Raw genomic sequence first — 24,943 nt, forward strand, 5'->3', positions numbered from 1 at the left:
CACTTTCAATATTTTGACAAAATTCCTTCAACAAGTTGTTTAGAATAGTGCCCTACACATGCTGATTCCTTTTGGTAACGATTATCCCATTCCTTGTAAAGTTATGGAAATCGTCATTAATCAATGATTGCCATTAGGACGTCAATGACTGTGCCACAAAATTATATAAATTTTGAAGCACAATTGATTTAGATCAAAAATTCCTTCAGTGGCTTCAAGATTGCAACAACCGGCACATGCTGATTCATTTTGGTGCCGAAATTCGTTAAATTGAATTTAATACAGAATATTTTATAGTGATGATCAAATTTCTTCGAAAATGATCAACGGCTTCACCTTAAAGGGTTTCAAACTTTATTTTTACGTAAAATGTACCATTTCTTAGGTTGCTGATATAGTTTTTTTAAGAAAAAAGATCAATGTTTATATTTAGTTAACTAGGTTTATAAGCTTTATAACAGAATACATATAAATTTAAGGTAAAATTGTGAAAAAGTCGTAATTTTGTCCGAAATTCGTTAAAGCTAGTATTGTTCATAAAATTATCGATTTATATTACATTTTCAAATGAATTCGAAGCACGAATCACAAGTTTTCTCATTTTATATGAAATTTGTTCAACTGAAATTGCCTAAAAATTTGGAGATTTTTTTGAATTATGTTTCAAAAACACATATTATTTAATATTTACAAAATTATTTAACCTTTTCCTAGTGGAAAATTGTCCAAAGAATCCGAAAATGCATTCCATTCTACGATAAAAAATCATGTTCATTGAGAAAATCATGACACTTTGAGAAGTTTGGAAAAGTGCCTTTCATCAACACATTTTTGTAATAATAGTTAACTAACTTTTTAAACTTTTCAAACTGTTATGAAATGTTCTTCTTGAGGTACCTCCCAGTCAAATCAATCCGAATTCTGAAACGGAAACAACACGGAACCGGTTGTTGCGTTTGAAACGGAATTTGTATACGATTCTAATTAGATTCCGTTTCAGAATTCGGATTGATTTGACTGGGCTTGAGTACTTCTCTACCACGGTCAGTATGATTCCAAACCATTCCGTACGTATTTAATTTGTACTCTTAATTTTGCGGAAAAATCTCAAACCTATCAAAGTCACCCCGGCTATCAAAGTCACCCCGTTTTACGGTACCTGAAATGCTTTTTGGATTTATTTTACTTGATTTATTGCAATTTGAAAAAAAAAAACATTTTCTTGTAGCTGTTTGATTTTTTACATGCAGTCAAGCAGTTATTAGACAATAATTTGAACCGTTAAAGTCACTGTCCTTTACAATTTTTTGCATAATATTAATCAGAAACAAGTTCAGAAACAATTTTCAATATATTTAAAATTTCCCGGGAAATCCCGGGATTTCCCGGGAAATTGATTAAAAATTTTCCGTTTCCCGGGAAATCAGTAATCACGGGAAATTGGACGCTCTAGTCCTGATTTAAAAATTTCAAAATATTTTTTTCGAAAAGATCGGAAAATTTCACGAATTTTTCATGTGTTAACATTGAAAATCGGACCATTATTTGCTGAGATATGGTCATTAGAAAATGGTGGGTTGTTTTGGTGAGATTAAGAAAATTTCAATTGTCGTGTTTCTTTTTCTTATAGGCGGCTCTATCTCAGCAACCAAAGGTCCAATCTGCAATGTCTCTTAGACAATTTTATAGCAAATTTGCTGTATTTTTCAAAAAAAAATATTTTTAGAAATGGTCACTCATGGTCACTATTTTTAAAAATTGAAAAACTGCAAATATTTCGCTAAAATCAAACTTTCGGTGGCTATATCTTGAAAACGGAGCCCTTTATCAAAAAATCTGTAAAGTACTTTTCGATTGCAAATTCAATTTTGCATTATAAAATAATGTCAAACTTGTTTTTGCATGAAACTTTGATTTTTTCCAAAAATCACTATTTTTAAAAAATTTATAACTTGGCGGCAGATTTTTTGACCATGTTTCTCTATGGCTCAAAAGTTGCGGATTTTTGTCCCCTAAAACATATCAAAAAATCTCGAATATAAAAAAATACGTATTTTGGGAAATTGAAATTGAAATTGAAATTGAAACCTATACAAGCATTGTGACGCTTTCTTTGTAAATTGATTCCCGATAATCCAGTGAAATTCCATTCCTCAAACGCATTATTTTTTGCATGAATTTTTCGACAGATCACATAGGCCGCACAGGACAAAAAAATTCACGTCGTTGCCTGAAACGGGATTGACAAAGCAAACGTCCTTCGGAACCAATACTGACAACCCACTCCACCAACTCACACGCACCAAAAAAAAACCCCAAGACTTCCTACTTGCGGTTATTCGAATTGAGGTTAGAGTTAGAGAACCAAGCGGAATGCGAGTGAGTGAGCTTCGAGTCGTCAATAATTTATTTACTGATGTGCTGCTGGGGCTGCTGGGGGAGGCTTTTAAGGGGCATGCCATTTGGGTTTTCCGAATTAAGACGGCGCGCAATGTTTTATTGGCTGTCGGCATCGATGCCTCCCCCACAAGAACCATCGCACATCCCATGGCGAATATGCCCGAGTCACGAGAGACTTGCTGGCCGTCCATCGGAAGTGGAAAAGGTCGCTGCCGAAGATGCTTGGGAAATTTTGACGAAATAAAGCCCGCCCAAGTCGAGTTTAATGTGTGGGGGATTCGCATGAAAGTGTTGTGTTGATAACATTGCCGCTCGACCGAGAAGAAATGTAGGAGTAAAGCTCGCTTCCTTTTCGTCGTAGTCAATTGTTTCATTTTATGGCGTTCCATAAAAATCTTGGAAACAGGCGGCTGCTGCAAGAGCTTTAGCAAAATTTATTCAAATTTGAAGTAGCTGATGTAAGATTCAGTGTTTTCTTATCAAAAATTCGCTTTTAAATCCAAGAGCTTGGCAACGTACCAGGTGGGAACAATGATGGAGTCCTTTTCCAAAAAAAAACTCGCTTGGACCCAATTTTCCGCGAAGTCTCATTTTTCGCCCATGATTCATTACCCCGCAGATGGCGCGCAATTCCCCAACGGCGAATGATAAAAAGTCGGCACCTTAAAACGGGCTGGGCGTGGCCGTAGGAGGTTGGAGCCCTTCGTAGAAGCTTCCCCCGTGCCGCGTGTATGAAATTAAATTTATGATAATTGCTTGATTATGATAATAATAGAGTACGTTGCAAAAGCGCACCCCCTTGTTCGCCCCCCCAAAAGTGTGAGTCCGGAAAAGCGCCCCGTGTGTTTGCGCGGAGCTTTTCCGAGTATCAACACTTGAATCGGGTGCTTTCATCAGCGGCACTACTCTCGCCGCTGATTACCTCGTGCATATTTATGAATCGTTCGTTGGTTGATTTTTGGACTGCGTGACGAGGAGATGACAGCTGTGGCCAACCGTACAGATAATAACGCCATCTGGAACGAAACCCCCCCGCTGAATGGTACATCACAAAGTGGTTATGCAAAATGAAGCCATTTTCGTTTTATTTCGGGGTAAACTACTTTGTAAAATGGCAATAGAATGTAGATTTAAGTTTGGCACTCGATGTCTAGTAAATAAATCTATCCCAGTTTCTGAGGGGAACACCCTTGAAGAGTATGGGGGCCGGCATTTAGAAAGCGGATTCAGTGACAGTTTAATTCTCAACTTAATGTTAACAGGTTAAGGTTAATGTTAACATTCCATAAGTCGCCTCAAGAAGGTGTCGTTATAACTTATAAGGTCCAGTGACGATACACTACCTTCCTTTTACTAAGCAATCAATTCCAGAAGGGAAAAGATCACCAGTTGTGTTGGTCCGAGCCGGGATTTGAACCCCGATCTACCGCTTACGAGGCGGAAGCGTTACCACTGGGCTACGTGGCTCGGTCAATGTCTGGGCCGACCAAAACTTAAAATTACATTTTCTACCTGAAATAAGGGCCTTTAGGCCAAAAAGACGTTAATTTAGACCAAGCCTGCCCAACCTTTCTGGCTCAATTCCACATTTTTAATCGTCAAAAAGACAATGGCTCATTTTTTCATGGTTTATTTGATGGAATCGGTTCTCATATGAACAGGGAACATAGTTTTGTCAAAAGTTTGGAAAAATGTTTTTGCAATTCTTTTAAGTGGCTGGATTGATATAATAATATTTTTCAAACTTCTAACAAAATGTTGTTCGCTGGTCATCTGAGTCATCCGATTCCATCAAATAAACAGTGAAAAAATTAGCCATTGTCTTCTTGACGATCAAAAATGTGAAAATTGAGCCGAAAAGGTTGGGCAGGCCTAATTTAGACTCAAACAGAGTCTGGGTTGATAAAAAACTTAAAAGTGCATTTTATATCCAAAATAAGGGCTTTGCGCGTTAAACGACGTAAAATTGTGTCAATCAACTTTCTGCAAAATTTTGCAAAAACAAAAATTGATTTTTATTTATTATTTTATTTGTATGAAAATTTGTCCATCGATTCCTTAAGTCCATTTTTCATCATTAGTTTCTTCATACAAATCTCCATACAAATTTCGGACTGTCCATAGAAAGGTGCTTTGAAAACATTTGAAAATCTGTATCTCCAGAAAGTATATTCCGATCGATTAGGAGTATTTAGAAAAACTAAATTAATCCACCTATGTGGTTGATGCCTTCCTCACTATTTACCAACAATGGGTAATATGAGTGGTTTGGACACATATTTCAGCTATTTTTGTAGATCCAGAAAAATAAGAACACATATAACTTAAGTGGTCATAACTCGAGACAGGGTTGCCAGATCTTTAATGTTGTGAGCTCGTTGGAAAGGTCTCTCGATTACCTAACCAACGATGGGGTAAATGGTAATGGATCCGGACATCGTTTTCATACGAGCAATTCTCTACGAAATCGGTCTTTTTTCTTCAATTTTAATTTTTGTATTTTTTAATCCGACTGAAACTTTTTTGGTGCCTTCGGTATGCCCAAAGAAGCCATTTTGCATCATTAGTTTGTCCATATAATTTTCCATACAAATTTGGGAGTGCGGTGCCTGTGTGGACGCGTAGTCCTGTTTTTTCGTGCTATTTTCCGTCTCTTTTGTGTCGCTGTTCGAGTGCATGGGGTGATTGGTCAGTATAATTAAATAATGGCATCAGTAGTGCGGTGCCTGTGTGGACGCGCAGTCCTGTTTTTTCTCGTTTTATTTTCCGTCTCTTTTGTGTCGCTATTTGTGTACATGGGGTGATTGGATTTCTTCTTCTTCCTTTTTTTCATTTATTTTTTGTTCGCGCGTTCGTTGGCCGATGAATTTTATTTTTGTTGTCTTTACATAGTTTTCGATAGAAACGATCCGATTTTTGTTTTTTGAGACAAGCAAGTCGTATTGCTGCATTAAGTCCTTTCCATATCTCGAGGATCGGAAGGCACGTCGACGGATATGTTTTAAGGCTTATGATATAAAATAATTTTAATGAATGAAGCCCTTCCTACATCACCGTTGATCGGAAAGCACGCCGACGGAGAATTTCTGGAGAATCGCGGTCAAATTAATACTATATTAAAATCCCTAGATAGGTATCTTTCCGCAGCCGGCTGCCTAAGATTTTTAAAATTTCAACCGATAAACAAATTGCTCATGGTCGCATCACCTACCACAGTGAATCCTGACCTCATACCCATCTTACTAACCCCTCAAAACTCATGTGATACTTTGTCGGAGACGCAGTCGATTTGGCGGTCCCATCACTCAAGTATCGGCTAACATTCCCATCCACTTCCCCGTGTCTTACCACTGGTCGTGGCTGGCGTCGGTATTGATCAGCACGATAGGGACCTTTGAAAATTGCGAAGGGGTGATGATTGGTTCCTACTTTTCATCTGTGGTCCACGGAGCAATGATTGGGGGTCCTGGTCAATAACGAAGTAGCAGCTACGGGTAGACACCAATGCTATGCTATGCTATAATTTTCCATACAAATTTGGCAGCTGTCCATACAAAAATGATGTATGAAAATTCAAAAATCTGTATCTTTTGAAGGAATTTTTTGATCGATTTGGTGTCTTGGGCAAAGTTGTAGGTATGGATACGGACTACACTGAAAAAAAATGATACACGGTAAAAAAAATTTGGTGATGTTTTTATTTAACTTTTTATCACTAAAATTTGATTTGCAAAAAAACACAATTTTTATTTTTTTTATTTTTTGATATGTTTTAGAGGACATATAATGCCAACTTTTCAAAAATTTCCAGGTTGTGCAAAAAATCATTGACCGAGTTATGAATTTTTTAATCAATACTGATTTTTAAAAAAAAATCGGAATATTGGTCGCAAAATTTTTTCAACTTCATATTTCGATGTAAAATCAAATTTGCAATCAAAAAGTACTTCAGTAAAATTTTGATAAAGTGCACCGTTTTTAAGTTAAATCCATATTTAGGTGACTTTTTTGAAAATAGTCGCAGTTTTTCATTTTTTTAAATTAGTGCACATGTTTGCACACTTTTGAAAAAAATATTTTTGACAAGCTGAGAAAATTCTCTATATTTTGCTTCTTCGGATTTTGTTGATACGACCTTTAGTTGCTGAGATATTGCCATGCAAAGGTTAAAAACAGGAAAATTGATGTTTTCTAAGTCTCACCCAAACAGCTCACCATTTTTTTTTTTTTTTTTTTTTTTTTTATTAAAGACCGAATTGCACACTTCTCAGCATTTTGCTGGAATATTCACCTACTCCAAGATTGACCTGGGGTTAGGCTCGGCTGTCTTTTAAGTTTGGGGATGGGCCTTCTTTTCAATTGATCTTTAACCTTCCACATCTGTTGCACTAGCCAGTGAGCCTAAGCTCTTTTAAGGCAGTGCATTTCTTATATTCTAACTACATTCTATGATTTGGTATTGATGGCGAGCGGTGGTGGCAGTTGTTGACTAAGATGAGCGGCGTTTGGCGATGGGCGGTTGCTGGTGGGTGGTGGGCGTTGGGCGGTGGGCGGTGGGCGGTGGGCGGCGGGCGGTGGGCGGTGTTCGGTGGTCGGCGGGCGGTGGGCGGTGGGCGGTGGGCGGTGGTGGCATGAAACGAGATGTAACAGAACATTAGTTTTGACTTCTACACAAAAAGGTGGATTCTCTGCTTCATGTTGATGGTGAGTAACCGTTTGAAGGCGGCGATGGTTGTCGTTTTTTTGCAGTCGGTTGTCAGTGCATTGTACAACTTCCCCGAGGTAGGAGAATTTTTCCTTCCAAACTCCGTGTACGGCCGTGGTAAGATGAAATCTCCTAGTTGTCGGGATGCGCGAGATGACTCCCTTCTCCTCAGTGCAAAGTTGTGATGTTGCTTGGCGTCCGTTGAGATCTTGCGGTGCAGCATCATGGTTTGTAGTTCATACAATGCTTTCACCGGAAGGATCGAATCAGTACAATCCGAGTAAAGTTGGGTTGTAGGAAACAGCAATGGCTTGCGTGAAATAATTTTCAGGCAGCGATTTTGAAGAACTTGTAAGTCGTGTAGATCCGTTTTACAGGCTGCTCCCCAGTTTGCAACTAGGTACTGGATTCTGGAGTGTACCAAAGCAAAGTACAGCATTTTCATTTGTGGGTAAGGAATGAACGACGAGATTCTCCAAAATATTCCACACAGAGAGCTGAGTTTGCTTTTGAGGGCCCTTATATGAGCAGTCCAGGACATGGTACTATCAAGAACAAGGCCAAGAAAGGGATAACTGGAAACTTCTTCAACAGTCTGTCCGTTTACAATAAGTTGAGGGTGATCTGGAACTCTCCTCCTTGACGAGTGGATGATCATGTATTTGGTTTTCGCAAGGTTAAGGGATAGCACGTTCGTTTTGAAGAAGTCGTTCAGGAGGACGATGTCTGCTGCCATTTGTCGTTGTAATTCTTCGCAGGTTCCTCCTCTGTATGACACTGACGTGTCATCCGCAAACAGTCGAGTTTTCCCGTTGAGCTGCAGTTTGCCGATGTCATTGATGAAGAGCAAGAACAGTAACGGACCCAAGATACTCCCTTGGGGCACTCCAACAGTTATGGGACACCACCCACTTCTGTGTTTTCCAATAGACACGTACTGCTGTCGTCCTTGTAGATAACTTTTCAGTAACTCAAGTGGTGTTCCTCTGATCCCATAGCGTTCCAGCTTTTGTAGGAGAAGATCGTGGTTTATGGTGTCAAATGCCTTCTTGAGGTCAATGAAGAGGGTGGCTGCAAGTAGTTTGGAGTCCAACGTGCTGTATATGTCTTCGACTAGATCACACGTTGCCGTAAGCGTGCTCGACCCCGGTCTGAACCCATATTGGTGTGAGTAAAGAATTGCAGGGCGATCGTCGGTCTTTCTTGTTACATATGCGTTAACGCGGCAAACGATCAATTTCTCTATCAGTTTGTCTAAGACTGAGAGGGTTGAGATCGGTCGATAATTGTTGACGTCCTTCTTATCTCCTGCCTTGTAAACTGGTACGACTCGAGCCACTTTCAAGCAATCCGGGAACAGTCCAGTCATGATAATTTCATTGAAGACATCTGTTATCAGCTGCGCAAACACCTCGTAATGCACCTTAATGAAAGTTGCAGATATGTTGTCCGGTCCTGCACATTTCTTGGTGTCCAGCTGGTTAATCAACGAGACTACTTCATTGTACGTAGTGGGACTGAGGAACATAGAATCGGGACGGCGCGGCAGAGTGTTGAAGCGACATATATTTCGATCACTTGGAATAGTGGCCGCAAGTTTGTGCCCAACACTGCAGAAGAACTCGTTGAACTGCTGGCAGATTTTGTTCATGTCCGTAGTCGTTACGCCTCCGTTGTCGTAAACAGACCGAGGTGCATCATTTACACCGTTCCTTCCAAGTACGTCTCCTACAATCCTCCACGCGTTCTTCTGGCTGGTGTTTGAAAGCAATCTTTGATAGTAATCTTTCTTGCACCTGTCCTTTTTGGTTTGCAGCATCCGTGACACGTGACTCAGCAGGCCTGCTACTTCTTCGTCCAGCGGATTTCGTCTGCTTCTCTTAAGAAGATTTTCTTTCCAGCGCATGATAGTCCACAGGTCAAACGTAATCCAAGGACAGTGACCCTTTATCTTAGCCTGAACCGTTACTTAGTTTTAATGTCGATATCTCAGCAACTAATGGTCCGATTTTCATTGTTAATATATGAAACATTTGTGAAATTTTTCGATCTTTTCGAAAACATTATTTTCAAAATTTTCAAATCAAGACTAACATTTCAAAAGTGCGTAATATTGAATGTTTGGCCCTTTTGAAATGTTAGTCTTGATTTAAATTTTGAAAATATTTTTTTCGAAAATATCGGAAAATTTCACAAATGTTTCATATATTAACAATGAAAATCGGACCATTAGTTGCTGAGATATCGACATTAAAAAATGGTGGGCTGTTTGGGTGAGACTTAGAAAACATCAATTTTCCTGTTTTTTAACCTTTGCATGGCAATATCTCAGCAACTAAAGGTCGTATCAACAAAGTCCGAAGAAGCAAAATATAGAGAATTTTCTCAGCTTTTCAAAAATATTTTTTTCAAAAGTGTGCAAACGAAACTATTGGCACTACGCCCCCCGGGGCATGGCCTTCCTCTAACGTGGGATTTCTGCTCCAGCGCCTCTGACGAGACAGGAGAAACCGGGACCGACGTTTTACTTCACCATCCGATAGAAGCTCAGTGGATAAGGCGGGAATCGAACCCGCGTCTCATAGCATCATCGGGATCGGCAGCCGAAGCCGCTACCCCTGCGCCACGAGACCCACGTGCAAACATGTGCACTAATTTAAAAAAATGAAAAACTGCGACTATTTTCAAAAAAGTCACCTAAATATGGCTATAACTTGAAAACGGTGCACTTTATCAAAATTTCACTTATGTACTTTTTGATTGCAAATTTGATTTTACATCGAAAAATGAAGTTGAAAAATTTTTACGACCAAAATTTCGATTTTTTGAAAAAATCAGTATTGATTAAAAAATGCCTAACTCGGTCAATGATTTTTTGTACAACCTGGAAATTTCTGAAAAGTTGGCATTTTATGTCCTCTAAAACATATCAAAAAATAAAAAAAATTAAAAATAGTGTTTTTTTGTAAATCAAGTTTTAGTGATAAAAAGTTAAATAAAAAAATCACCAAATTTTTTTACCGTGTATTATTTTTTTCCAGTGTAGTCCATATCCATACCTACAACTTTGCCGAAGACACCAAATCGATCAAAAAATTCCTTCAAAAGATACAGATTTTTGAATTTTCATACATCATTTTTGTATGGACAGCTGCCAAATTTGTATGGAAAATTATATGGACAAACTAATGATGCAAAATGGCTTCTTTGGGCATACCGAAGGCACCAAAAAAGTTTCAGTCGGATTAAAAAATACAAAAAAAATCGAATGACCGAAATCCTAGAGAACTGCTCATACATTTAATTGAGATCCAGCTTCAAAAAAGTACATCAATATCACTTAAGTGGTCATAACTCGAGACAGGGTTGCCAGATCTTCAATGTTGAAAAGGTATCTCGATTACCTAACCAACGATGGGTCGGGTAATGGATCCGGACATCGTTTGCATACATTTAATTGAGATCCGGCTTGAAAAAAGTACATAAATATCACTTAAGTGGTCATAACTCGGGACAGGGTTGCCAGATCTTCAATATTGTGGACTCATTGGAAAGGTCTTTTGATTACCTAACCAACGATGGGTCGGATGATGGATCCGGACATCGTTTACATGCATATAAATGAGATCCAGATATATGTGAAAACACATTTTTATACATAACTTTTGAACTAGTTATCGAAACTTCAAACAATTCAATAGCGATGTATGGGACCCTATACCAAGTCGATTGCAACTGGTTTGGTCAAAATCGGTTCAGCCAGTGCTGAGAAAACTCAGTGAGAATTTTGGTCACACACACACATACACACACAGACATTTGTTCAGATTTCGATTCTGAGTCGATATGTACACATGAAGGTGGGTCTTTGAGCTTTTAATAAAAAGTTCATTTTTAGAGCAGGATTATAGCCTTACCTCGGTGAGGAAGGCAAAAAGTTGATAAAAAAATCTGCAAATTTTTTTTCCGTGTACCTATTTTTTTCTCAAAAGTCCCCAACAATACCTACAACTTTGCCGAAGACACCAAAGTGATCAGAATATTCACTCAAAATTTTCAGCAGTTTGAATATTTACATACCATTTTTGTATGGACAGCAGCCAAAATTGTATGGAGACACCCAAAGGAAAAATATATCTCAAAATCTGCAACATTGGATTTGCTGCAGAAAATGTCATATTTTATAACATTTTTGCAGTCCCCGAGCAACACTCCAAAGAGAAGCATATGTTGGTGCTCTTTCACTCACTTTTCAACCATCGTCCATGGCGCGGTGGTAGCGTGTCGGATCAATAACCAAGAAGTTGGTGGTTCAACCCTCGTTCTGCTAAGTGTTTTTTTGTGAAATACAACCAAAAAGCCGTCCGTAATGTCGATAATTGTCGGTAACGGGCAAAAATGTCATACCCCTATATCGCAAAAAATGCATGAGGACAGTTTTCATGCAGATTCTGATATACTTTCATGCCGCCATGCATCACAATCATGCGACTGCCAGTTGGGTGTATGGGTGAACCAATGACACAAAATAGCTTATTTGGTCATAGGGAAAGCCCCCACAAAGTTTAAGTCAAATAAAAAAATCCAAAAAATAAAAATGGTCTAAATCGGCCGATTTCGTAGAGAGTTGCTCAAGTTTTTTCAGGTAGCCATTTTCAAAAAACAGGAAAATGTATGTTTTATATGTCTCACCCAAACAACCCACCATTTTCCAATGTCGATATCTCAGCAACAAATGGTTCGATTTACAATATTAAAATATGACACATTTTCTGATCTTTGCGAACACAATATTTTTTTTAAATCAAGACTAACAAATTAACATTCAACATTACGCTTTTTTGAAATATTAGTCTTGATTTTAAAAATTTCTGAGAAGTTGTTTGTTGATGTTATTAGACATATCAGAAACAAAAAAAAATTAAAAATGATGTTTTTTGCAAATCAAGTTTTAGTGACAAAAAGTGAAATTGAAGATCACCAAAAAAAATGCCGTCAGTGTAGTCCTTATCCATAAATTTACATTTCAGTTTGGACTTATTGGTCGAAAGTAAAGATGCAATTTTAAAACTCAAATATCCCGAAAAAGCGCCAGCCAAATTTCATGCACCAGTTTGCATTTTGAAAGGAAAGATTTCTTTCAACTCGAGGTAATTAACGGAATTTGAAAATTGTCCCATGTATGTTTTTTTCCATACAAATTTGTTCACTGAATTTAAACCTGCCCGCAGAAAAATACGATGTATAAAAATGAAAATGTTCAGAAAACTAGTTTCGCAATTCAAAGTTTAGTGAATTCTGATTTAAATTTTATATTAATTACAAGTCCTAGTCCTATCCTGCTTCTTTGCCGAAGACGCCAAATCGATCAGAAAATTCGTTCTCTTTTTTCTTTTTTGAGTGGACTGTAGGGTGGGCCAAATCAAGTCAAATATCTTTTTTAGCAAGTACATGGAATGAAATAATGAAAAAAAAGAAGTCAATATCATTCTCACCGGTTACCGAACCACGAATTGTGTTCAGCCCGAGCAAAAAGCTAGCGGTGTAACACGTGCCGGGTTTGCTGTCACCGCAGTCGTAAATCTTGCCATCGTCCTCAAACAAGGATACTGACTCTTGCTTTCCTATAACCATAGTCAGGGGTTGAGAAATCGTGATAAGCCACATGAGAAACGGACTCCGGATTTTCTCTTCTAGGGGGTTTTGTAAGAAGTAGAAGAAAAAATGATAATGATTACTACAAGAGCTAATCAATCAAATAAGCAAAAGTTGGAGAAACGAACAAGACAGAGGGAAAGGTTAGGTTCAGGTTAGGGATGTCACGAGCTCTAAATTGGAGGGGTTGTCTCAAGTGGGCAAACATCCAGCATGATTGCCAGTGTGAGTTGAAGAAAGAGGTTGAAGCTAACAAGAGCAATCAGGAGAAAAATTGGTTTTTCCTGCATGATGCGGGAAAGGTTGCCGAGGGTTGATGAGTATCTTTATAAGCTCATCAATTCGATGTTTTTCAATGCGTCCGGTAAAAGTTGCACAAAAAATAATGCTGGTATGAAAGTTCGACGAAAAAGGGCCACCATTATGGTCTGTGTGTTTGATGTATTCATAAAAGTCAGCCGCAGCTGGTTTCGATTCACCTGCCTTTCGTTGTTATCATGCTCTGTTGGGATTCATTCACTTGGCTCGTATCGACATGGCGGTTGATGAAGTTCGCAGAACTAAGCCCATTGAAGGCCGCTTTTATCTTATCAGTTGTGCTATTTTCATGAATTTTCCGTGAAAATCGATTTACGTGCTGAATGCAGACAATGGAATTGGTTTGGAAATATGCAATGAATGCAACACCAAAAAAACCTCTGTGATGTTATTGAAAATACTTTTTCCAGTTTAGTTTTTTTCGAGTCTTGACAAACAGTTCTTCAGTTCCAAATGTCTGGATCTGATAGCTTAATTTCGTTTCTCCATCCCAAGGGCCATATTATGTCGGTGAAATTCGACACTTTAACTTGATGTTAGGAAAGATAACTCGCCGTTGAGAACATCAAAAAAGTAGATTAAACTTGATAGCATTTTCGGACAATTCAATTGATGAAACTTCGATAGTCGTGTGAGTGCTTTTTGGCGAGTCTACTTAAATTGGCCATTTCATCTGCAAAAGCTTCGATTTGATTTCTCGGAATGCCCAATATCTGATGGAAAAGAAGGCAGAAAATCCCCATGTCAACAATTACACAGTATTTTCTTACAACTCTCCGCTCTAACGTATTTAGGTCGTAAAATGGAACACTAAAGCACCCACCCCCCCAAGCCACCCCACCCAAATTAACAGCCGTCCAAAACGTGGATGACAGATGAGTTTGTAACCCAAGAAGTCGTCGTCACACACGTGTGTCCCTGTGTGAGTCCCTCTCAGAAGGCACAACAATTAAGGGACATCTTTCTAATCTTGAGGGATTTTATTACCGGCATTAGTCCTCGAGGACCATTGTTGGACAAATCCCCGATAAAATGGAGGCACTTTTGTGAGAGAAGAACAAAAAAAACACGACGTCATTAAGTCTCCATCGTGATGGAGTAATGCTTTGGAAAATTAATCATTTTTTTTTTTTTGGAAACATATTAAAATTTCAATGCATTGCGAAGTGTACTAAAAACTAAAAACTAAAAACTAAAAACTAAAAACTAAAAACTAAAAACTAAAAACTAAAAACTAAAAACTAAAAACTAAAAACTAAAAACTAAAAACTAAAAACTAAAAACTAAAAACTAAAAACTAAAAACTAAAAACTAAAAACTAAAACTAAAAACTAAAAACTAAAAACTAAAAACTAAAAACTAAAAACTAAAACTAAAAACTAAAACTAAAAACTAAAAACTAAAACTAAAAACTAAAAACTAAAAACTAAAAACTAAAACTAAAAACTAAAAACTAAAACTAAAAACTAAAACTAAAACTAAAAACTAAAAACTAAAAACTAAAAACTAAAAACTAAAAACTAAAACTAAAAACTAAAACTAAAAACTAAAAACTAAAAACTAAAAACTAAAAACTAAAAACTAAAACTAAAAACTAAAAACTAAAAACTAAAAACTAAAACTAAAAACTAAAAACTAAAACTAAAAACTAAAAACTAAAAACTAAAAACTAAAAACTAAAAACTAAAACTAAAAACTAAAAACTAAAACTAAAACTAAAAACTAAAAACTAAAAACTAAAAACTAAAACTAAAACTAAAAACTAAAACTAAAAACTAAAACTAAAAACTAAAAACTAAAACTAAAAACTAAAAACTAAAACTAAAAACTAAAAACTAAAACTAAAAACTAAAAACTAAAAACTAAAAACTAAAAACTAAAAACTAAAAACTAAAAACTAAAAACTAAAAACTAAAAACTAAAAACTAAAAACTAAAACTAAAACTAAAAACTAAAACTAAAAACTAAAAACTAAAACTAAAAACTAAAAACTAAAACTAAAAACTAAAACTAAAAACTAAAAACTAAAAACTAAAAACTAAAAACTAAAAACTAAAACTAAAACTAAAACTAAAAACTAAAAACTAAAAACTAAAGACTAAAAACTAAAAACTAAAACTAAAAACTAAAAACTAAAAACTAAAAACTAAAAACTAAAAACTAAAAACTAAAAACTAAAAACTAAAAACTAAAAACTAAAAACTAAAAACTAAAAACTAAAAACTAAAAACTAAAAACTAAAAACTAAAAACTAAAAACTAAAAACTAAAAACTAACGACAAAAGACAAAAGACAAAAGACAAAAGACAAAAGAGAAAAGACAAAAGACAAAAGACAAAAGACAAAAGACAAAAGACAAAAGACAAAAGACAAAAGACAAAAGACAAAAGACAAAAGACAAAAGACAAAAGACAAAAGACAAAAGACAAAAGACAAAAGACAAAAGACAAAAGACAAAAGACAAAAGACAAAAGACAAAAGACAAAAGACAAAAGACAAAAGACAAAAGACAAAAGACAAAAGACAAAAGACAAAAGACAAAAGACAAAAGACAAAAGACAAAAGACAAAAGACAAAAGACAAAAGACAAAAGACAAAAGACAAAAGACAAAAGACAAAAGACAAAAGACAAAAGACAAAAGACAAAAGACAAAAGACAAAAGACAAAAGACAAAAGACAAAAGACAAAAGACAAAAGACAAAAGACAAAAGACAAAAGACAAAAGACAAAAGACAAAAGACAAAAGACAAAAGACAAAGACAAAAGACAAAAGACAAAAGACAAAAGACAAAAGACAAAAGACAAAAGACAAAAGACAAAAGACAAAAGACAAAAGACAAAAGACAAAAGACAAAAGACAAAAGACAAAAGACAAAAGACAAAAGACAAAAGACAAAAGACAAAAGACAAAAGACAAAAGACAAAAGACAAAAGACAAAAGACAAAAGACAAAAGACAAAAGACAAAAGACAAAAGACAAAAGACAAAAGACAAAAGACAAATTTCATACAAATTTAGAAGCATCGTAAGGAACACTAATTTTATACAGATTTTTTCAAATGCTATAACCTGTTGATGCCTCACGAGTTATTGGCTCCAGTGTAATGAAGCTGAAAGGTTCTCGATATTTTTTCTTTTGTAGCCCGCCAGGATGACGCCCATAAATTTGCTAAATTATCCGAATTAATTAGACCCATAAAAAATCGCGTTCGTTATGCCCCAAAACAAGTAAACCAACCAATACTCACCTTCCGAATCAATAGTCGTAAATCTTTCCCATCAGATCGTCCCTTATTTTGCCAGCTTTCAAATTATGACCAATAAACAACCCTGAAGGGGGCCACTAATAAATTCACTCCTCGAGCGCAGACAATTCACGAATCACACAATATTAACTCTTCTCCTTTAGGAACTACCCCAACCTCACTTATTTTCCACCCCTCTGGTTATTAAAATTCTTCACACCACAATCTTTTTTCCTCCGATTTTAATCACCTGTGACCATAATGAGGTCCACTCAACTGGGCTACACGCTGATGGAGGTTCCCAAAACTTTGATGTTGTGATGAAATGCTGCGAAAAGAAGAGGAAAAATAAGCAATGAAAACATTATTGGGGCGCGCCCACAACACCAAAAAGGAGTTACTCAAAACAAAACACATTTTCATAACCAAACTTTTCGAATCAGCCATAACGGCGGCCAGTGGTGGTGGTGACGGTGGCTCGTTGACAGCTCTACACGCTAAAGGTAATTTACCGCAAACGACGGCTTTATGGCGGCACACCCACAAACATCGGCGGACGCCATACAGAATTTATGTCCTCGGCCAAATCTCATGATCGTGTCGCTCGTAAATATTTCAAATTATCAGCAAATATTCCACATAAACAGCATTTCCAATCAGGCGTTCTCTGATGAGGGAGTCTGTCGAAAGGAGGTGACGTTTGAACTCGAGATTCGCCTATACACTTTCAGGTTCAGCGGGCATGATGATGGGTTGTAAACAAACAGCTGTCACTTTCTGAAAATACTCTAACTTCATGGTTTTTCTGGCACGGTCCTTTGTTCGTTTGCTATTGTTTTGTTTTTTGTGGAATGGAATGATGCACTCCACTCACACTAATGCAAACCAAAATGCCGCGTACCTATGATATACAGCCTTGCTCTAAATTTATAAATTCAAGAGTTTAAAAAAACGTTCTATAAACCAACTTTTCATTTTTTGCTTTTTGGGTGTTTTTGAATACCCCTGACTCAAGGCGGTTTAAAAACACTCAAAAAGCAAAAAATCTTAATTTGGTTCATAGGACCTTTTTAAAAAAAAAACTATAAAATTGAATGTTTACCCCAAAATTTTGACAGTTCTCGTCTAAACTCAGTCTTTTCATTTCCTTCCTCAAGATTCCCTAATTTCCTAATGTCGATCATAAATTTGACCACAGTAACCCTAACGACATTGAGGGTGGTCACACTAGCACTACCACGACCATGGAGGAGGGTATCAAATTAAAGGCAAATGTGGCTCTCGATAATATTCCGCAACCGCCGTGATTGAAATGTGTTTGCAAACACATCATTATTGTAACGTGATATCGGGACGGGGTGGCAGATTTATTAAAATGGCTCCGTTTGTGCGTGTAGTTATTTTTACATGTTGTGGCGAATCGCTCTTTTTTTTCTGCTGTAAACATATTTTTATGGCTTAATCCTATCCCTGTTTGTGATAGAATTAAATATAAATGTGATTAATACATTGTTGAAAATTGTCAGAGGTTAAACAATGTAGAGCATTGTTTGGATAACTTACAAAAGATTTCCACCCCTTTCAAATGTTGCTCTAGATTTTTTCGTCAACAATGATGAACAATCGTATCATCAAATAAAAAGGGGATTAATGCAACAATTGTTTATTTTTTCTTTGTTTCCACATCAAATATTGATGCTTTCTACAAACAATCGCGCGTCTCCATAGTCTCCATCATCAGTATTAGTATAATTCTATGGAGACGCGTGGTGGTTTTGACATTAAATCAATGAACAAAATACATTAAACAACAACGAAACTAGCACAAAACAATGTTAAAGAACAAAAGATTAGTTCTGTATAGCTTGATCCTGAAGCTTTGTTAATGTTGAATTAATAGTACTTTTTTCATTTATTTTTTTAAATAAAATTTAAACTTCATTATTTTCACAGACATTCTTGTTGAATTTTTTGTTTTTTTTTTCGTGGCAACGAGCTCAATTCATTAAAAATTACTGGATGTAAAAATTGTTTGTATTGTTAGTAAAAACTGCAGTAAAACTAGAAAATTGGCCCTGCTTGCTCATTTCCCATTATGGTCTGTATTAATTGATTATAGTTGAAAGCTTTTTATTAAAGCTGTTGGCGTTCAGCTGCTGAAAAGTAAACAACAGGTTCCCGATGGAATTTCATGTTGCTGTCTTGATAAAGCTCATTACAATTTTATTTGAATTAAATTGGCATGTGGTGAATATTCGAAAAATCGAAGGGATTTTCTTATTTAGGTTGGAATTATCACAAAAATAGATACACGGAATTTTTTTTCCTTTCTCACTAAAGAAAAATATAGGTTTTACTTTATGGCTGGACATCATTTTCATCTTCGTAAATAAGACGATTCAGCATGAATTTTAATCGGAAAAACGCTGAAAAAATCACACTTCATCGATTTTCGACGCTTCGTCGCCAAGTTGTCAAGATGAGCTTCGAATACTGGTGCGAGAATGCTGGCGCATATAGTTTATGGCTCGACTTATACTCGTTTGTAGTTGCTTGTCTACCGATGTTTCTTACAACATGTCAGATATCGTAGCTTTTTGGTTTCTTTTGCCAAGTCCGTTTTTGCATAACTGTCCAATGTTTATGCAAAAAAAAATGTGACATAGGACATTCAACCAGCTACAATCACTTTGTTTCCCGTGTGCTCCAAAAATGTCCTTTAAGTAGGCTTCATTTTGTCGCGATTTCTTTAGTTTATTTAACAGAGTGCTGGTGAATTTTTTCAAAAAAGATCAGCTTTTTGGCAATTTTAAAACATTTAATCAAGAAAAAGCAGCTCAGCTAAAAATATTTCGAAAGCTTAATTTTGTTGAAAATTACTTTTTCTCAGTGTCTATTCAGCCCTCATTTTTGAAGTAACGATGCCTCGCAAATTAAAATTCGATTTTCAATGTTAAAAAATTAAACTAAACAGAGAGACTGTGTACTGAAATTTTAACAATTAAAATTGTTAATTTTACTTTCGTAAATTTTAACAAAAACGTACTTGTCACTGCCAATTTTCAATCAAATTAACCAAAATTCAGTATTAATTTAATAACCAGTTTGTTGAAAATGCTAAAGGCAAAAAGCTAACAGATTTCCCGAACTCGAATGAACGTGCTCGACTGTTAGCTTTGGTTTTAGGAAAATCAAACATTTAATTGGTTGAATACAATTGGTTAAATATTTAAAAGACGAACATGGGTTTGTTAACGTCTGTCATTTGAAGTCAGGATTCGAACGAGAGCGGTCGATTTGTTGCGTTTGTGTTGTTAATTATGAAGTGAGAGGATGTGAAAGGTGAAAATTACACTATTTAGCTAATGTTGAAGTGGCAAATCAAAGTGTTGCAACTGGGGAGGTGGAATTGGTGAGTAGGTTTGTTGATGATAAACTATGAAGAGCAAGAGGACGACCTTCGCCATGAGGACTTCTAATGCGAGTGAGTTGAACACGTTATAAGAATGTTTGAAGGAAAGAGAAGGGAGATGCGGGCCAACTCTTCACGGATAGAGCAGCCCGGGCAAATTTAACAAAATGTTGGTTAATCCAAGTAAGTATGTGTTTATTTTTGCTCAACAATTTATCTTATGTGATTCTTATTAGAAAACTGAATCATTAAAAAGCTTCGTGCTTACGACGGATAAAATCTTAATAAATTATTCTTTTTTTTTTTTTTTGAATCGTCAATTATAAAATACATAGAAAAAATAAAAATAAATACAAGAAGATAATTATTATCTTGAAATGTTTGTTGCAATACGACTGCTCAATAAACTGGTGAGTAAAACTCAAAATATTTTTTTCAGGAATCGGAGTACGTTGAATAAACTGAATCAAATGCAGTGAAAGTGTGTTGCCTTGGTAAACATTTTGCTCGGTTTCTATTTTTAAGGAATTCAAGAGAAATTTATAATATGCTTTTTTATATTTTTTTAGATTAATGCTACATGTACGAATATTTTTCTGTATTCAAGTAAGACATTAGTTAAAATATAGCTAGAAATTCGGCACAGCCTATATCGTTAGATGATTAAAGAAAATATATGTAGACATTTACATAAATTATGTCTAATTAAGAAATGTTTTGTTATAAACCACTGATAATTTTCTGCATGCAAAAATATTTCGGTTGATACAACGAAAAAAAATTGTTGAAGAATAGTTGAAAAAATGTCCTAGCCAGTTTTTAACAGAATATTCCACAACATTTCTGCTGAAAACAAAAAAAAATAGTAAATTTTCTGAAAAACATATTCTAGCAGTCGACTGCCAGAATTTTTTTCGGCCATTTAACCAACAAAAATGGCAATTCCTACTATTTTTGCCTTCCTCACCTTACTGAGGAAAGGCTATAAAATCACTCGAAAAATGAACTTCTTAATTTGACCTCGTAGACCCACCTTCACGTATACCTATCGACTCAGAATCAAATTCTGAGCAAATGTCTGTGTGTGTGTGTGTGTGTGTGTGTGTGTGTGTGTGTGTGTGTGTGTGTGTGTGTGTGTGTGTGTGTGTGTGTGTGTGTGTGTGTGTGTGTGTGTGTGTGTGTGTGTGTGTGTGTGTGTGTGTGTGTGTGTGTGTGTGTGTGTGTGTGTGTGTGTGTGTGTTTGTGTGTGTGTGTGTGTGTGTGTGTGTGTGTGTGTGTAGGGATGTGGATCTGTGCACCAAAAAATATGCACTCGATTATCTCAGCACTGGCTTAACCGATTTGGACCGATTTGGTCTCATTCGATTCGTCTTGGGGTCCCATAAGTCCCTATTGAAAATTATGAAGTTTAGTAAAGTACTTCAAAAGTTATGCTAAAAAAACGATTTTGGGGTATGTCCGGAAGATTGTAAAAAGGGTGGTTTTTGTAAGAAACCCTGTCATGTTATACATTTTCAGAAAGGTATTAAAAAGACCTTTCCAATGAGCCCAAAACATTGAAGATCTGATAACCCTATCAAAAGTTATTAGTACTTAAGTGTTATTTATACACTTTTTGGAGGCCGGATCTCAGATATTTCAATGAAAATGATGTCCGGGTCCATCATGCGACCCATCGTTAGTTAGATAATCGAAAGACCTTTCAAATGAGCCTAAAACATCAAGGATCTGACAATCCTATCAAAAGTTATTGACACTTAAGTGTTATTTATACACTTTTTGGAGGCCGGATCTCAGATATTTCAGTAAAAATGATGTCCGGGTCCATCATGCGACCCATCGTTAGTTAGATAATCGAAAAACCTTTCAAATGAGCCTAAAACATCAAGGATCTGACAATCCTATCAAAAGTTATTGGCACTTAAGTGTTATTTATACACTTTTTGGAGGCCGGATCTCAGATATTTCAGTAAAAATGATGTCCGGGTCTATCATGTGACCCATCGTTAGTTAGATAATCGAAAGACCTTTCAAATGAGCCTAAAACATCAAGGATCTGACAACCCTATTAAAAGTTATTGGCACTTAAGTGTTATTTATACACTTTTTAGAGGTTTGATTTCAGATATTGTGATAAAAATATTGTCTGAATCTTCCATGCGAACTATCGTTGGATAGGTTTTTTATCAGACCTTGCCGATGAGCCAGAAATATTGATGGTCTGCGAACCATATAAAAAGAAATGAGTAATAAAGTTGATTTGTTAAACATGTTAAGGGGGAATATTGCTATTTTTACTGAATGTATTGACTTTATAAATATGAGGAAGGCATCAACCACCTAAAGGTGGATTAAGTAACGTTTTTTATTTAATTTCAGCTACTGGTGGTCAGCAATTTCGGTTTAACAAAATCAACAATCGATTGTTGAAAAAAAGCTGTGTAAAAAATTAACCCATACTTTTAGTTGAATTAACCATGATTTTCTTAGATTTGCCCCGGCCGTCTCTCCATGTACATCTACTTTCAAAAAAAAATTCTAGTACATTTTTAGCTGCAAGATACCATCAACATAAAAAGGAAATGTTATTTGCATTTTTTAGGGTATATTCACTTTATTTTTAACAACTTTTAAACTTTTGTAGGAAGAAGTTCATGAGTATTAAAATGTGATCATTCAATAACAGGTATTTATATGAATCTGCCGAAAGATATAATTAAATATTTAATTGGAACATGTTGTAACATTGAAATATAAGTGATTATTCTAAACACAATAATTGTATGGTTTTAAACTGTAACAAAAAATGTATGCATATAAGTAAACTTAATAAGCATATTTTATTTATTTTTTTATAGAAAATATATTTTTTTAAAGGCCACGTGGTGAGCCGTCGACCCCCCCCCCCCTCCCCCATGGCTTTTCATGGTTTTTTCGGTCGGATTTCGAACCCCTCCCTCCTAAGGAGGCCACGTGGTTTATCCACGACCCCTTAATCAGTGAACATAAACCTTTCATTTACAAACAATGTAAACCTTAATGAACCTCGGAGCGCATTGTGTCCCCGCGTTTCTTCTTTCCCTGTAGATGCAGAATTGTGTTGTTGTATGAACACTTCGTGCTCAAACTCAAACCACCTCAACGAATCATCTCTGCGGTAAACTTTGCGTAGTAGGCCTGGCCGCTTTAACATTTGTGATGTTTCAATGCATTTTAACGCAATGTCGCACTACAATCTAACCTTAGTCTTTGTCCAGGATCACTTCGAAAGATTGGCTGCGAGTTTGATTTAATTAGATTTGCATGTTAAAGAGATAGTACAATATCACTACCGAAACTACAGAAACCCTTTTACTCCAACAATCCGACAAGTATTTTACATTGTTTCTTTTCTCAAGATTCCTCTGTGCTGCCTGTCTGCTTCGTTAGTTTTAGCAGTCCCATGAATAAAGCCCATTGGCCACCTGCTCACAGCACTACACTACTCTCCACTTCTGAAAAGACAACAATCCAGATCGACCTCACCGGGAGACCATTCATTATTTTCCTAGTGGCGACACTTAAACACGCAAAAGTCACCGTACTGCTTTTTTCCCACACATAAAGTTTCCCCCTCCGTTCCGTTCTGAATCAAATTGAAACCTACCACCACCACCACTTCCTGTTTACACTTTCCCTTGAACAGTCCTTTAAAAACCCCATCAAACACAATCCCATCCCCTAGAACAGACACACACCTCTCACTTCCGGTTTGCTGACGCTTTCCCACCAAGCGAACTGACTCTGGTTGCGCCTACAAGTAGACTCCCGGTAGCAAAGACACACAAACCCGCCACACAGAACTAATCTAATCCAACGGAGCAACGCGCGCGACCACTTCCGGAAGCAGCCTCCGAGCGAGTTCCGTCCGACTGGGCGGTCGCGACTAGACTGAACCTGTGTCGGCGGAACCTGCCACTGATAATACCCGATGATCCTCCAGGAGCGAGTATGGTGCCGCCTGGTGTGTGCGCAGGTGCCGGATCGAAGAAGGCACACGAGTGGCCACGTGCCGGAATCGGTTTGTTGTGATAACAGCAGGCTGTGCGTACAGAAGGGCGGTCTGCTTGTTGTTGCCGGCACTTTTTGTCCCGTGGCCACGTGATGTCAACAGAGAAAATTGAACGGAGAGAAAACGGAGAAGAGCAATTTCTCTCGAGAGAGAGAGAAAGAGGCAGTTTACAGATACAACGGAGTTCCCGAGGAATGGAAAATACTAATAAAAAGCTCGACAAGCATCCCAAATCAATATTTTAGGTGTTGAAAATTCAATAAAATGGTCGACAAATACAATCAATCAAAAAGGGTCATAGTTTTTTTATGTTGGAGTGATTACTTCGAGCCAAACATTTCATTAGGGCACAAAACCAAAAACCGCGATTCGAGAATATCGCTTGCAAAAAGTGGACAACTTCTGGAGTTTTTTTTAAAGGTCCAATATACCAAATTTTCAGTTTCTACTTTTTGAGTGTTTTTTAATACCTCTGACTCAAGGTGGTTTCAAAAACACCCAAAAGGCAAAAACTGGAAATTTGGTTTATTGAACCTTTAAAAAAACTTCAGACTTGTTTCAATTGCTATTTTAAAAAGAAGCTTGACTGATGGTACTTTTACTGATGATAGGATGAAATACATCATTATCCTCAACTCTGCTTTAATGCTTCTTAATTTATGTGGATTTTCGCAATAAAACTCAATTTAAAAAAATCTCGTTGCTTTCCAACTCTCCACTTTTTTGATTTGGTCCTATAAACATGTGAAAGACAATAGCTTATAGGACCTTTTCCAAAAAAAAACTCTGGAACTGTTCTTCATAATGGGCCCATTCTAAAAGCACTTTTGAACAGAACTGAAAGGGCACTAGAGCGCTGTCACTGGATTGTTGTTTTGAATGATGTTTATGGGCCTTTTGTTTAGTTAGAAACAATGCACAGTGGTCCGAAACCGAAATCTAGCGTGACAAAATTGATAGCGGCCACACGTTAAGATTTACAGCTTTGGTGTCTTCGGTACAAATGATCAGGGTCAATAGGGGCATCTTTTGGTATGGTGGACAATAGGGTGGTCCAAATTTTAGAGTGGCTCAGAATTTTTATTTTGGCGGGATGACGAGATAGCGCTTTGGTGTCTTCAGAAAAGTTGTAGATAACACCATTCTGAGCAACTTT

General features: G+C 36.5%; 1 protein-coding gene across 1 annotated transcript in view; it reads right to left on the bottom strand.

Annotated features, from left to right (window-relative positions):
- LOC6045823 (G-protein coupled receptor moody) overlaps positions 1-23,652 on the bottom strand; it is a 234,447-nt gene extending 210,795 nt beyond the window's left edge. Inside the window, exons 1-2 of the mRNA XM_038259417.1 lie at positions 23,474-23,652; positions 16,328-16,652 (exon numbers count right to left, since the gene is read on the bottom strand). The gene's annotated coding sequence lies outside the window, so the exon portion shown is untranslated. The remainder of the gene's footprint in view (positions 1-16,327; positions 16,653-23,473) is intronic.
- Between the last annotated feature and the right edge of the window lie 1,291 nt (positions 23,653-24,943).

The sequence above is a fragment of the Culex quinquefasciatus genome, chromosome 1, assembly GCF_015732765.1.
Source record: "Culex quinquefasciatus strain JHB chromosome 1, VPISU_Cqui_1.0_pri_paternal, whole genome shotgun sequence".
In the NCBI taxonomy this organism is placed as follows: domain Eukaryota; kingdom Metazoa; phylum Arthropoda; class Insecta; order Diptera; family Culicidae; genus Culex; species Culex quinquefasciatus.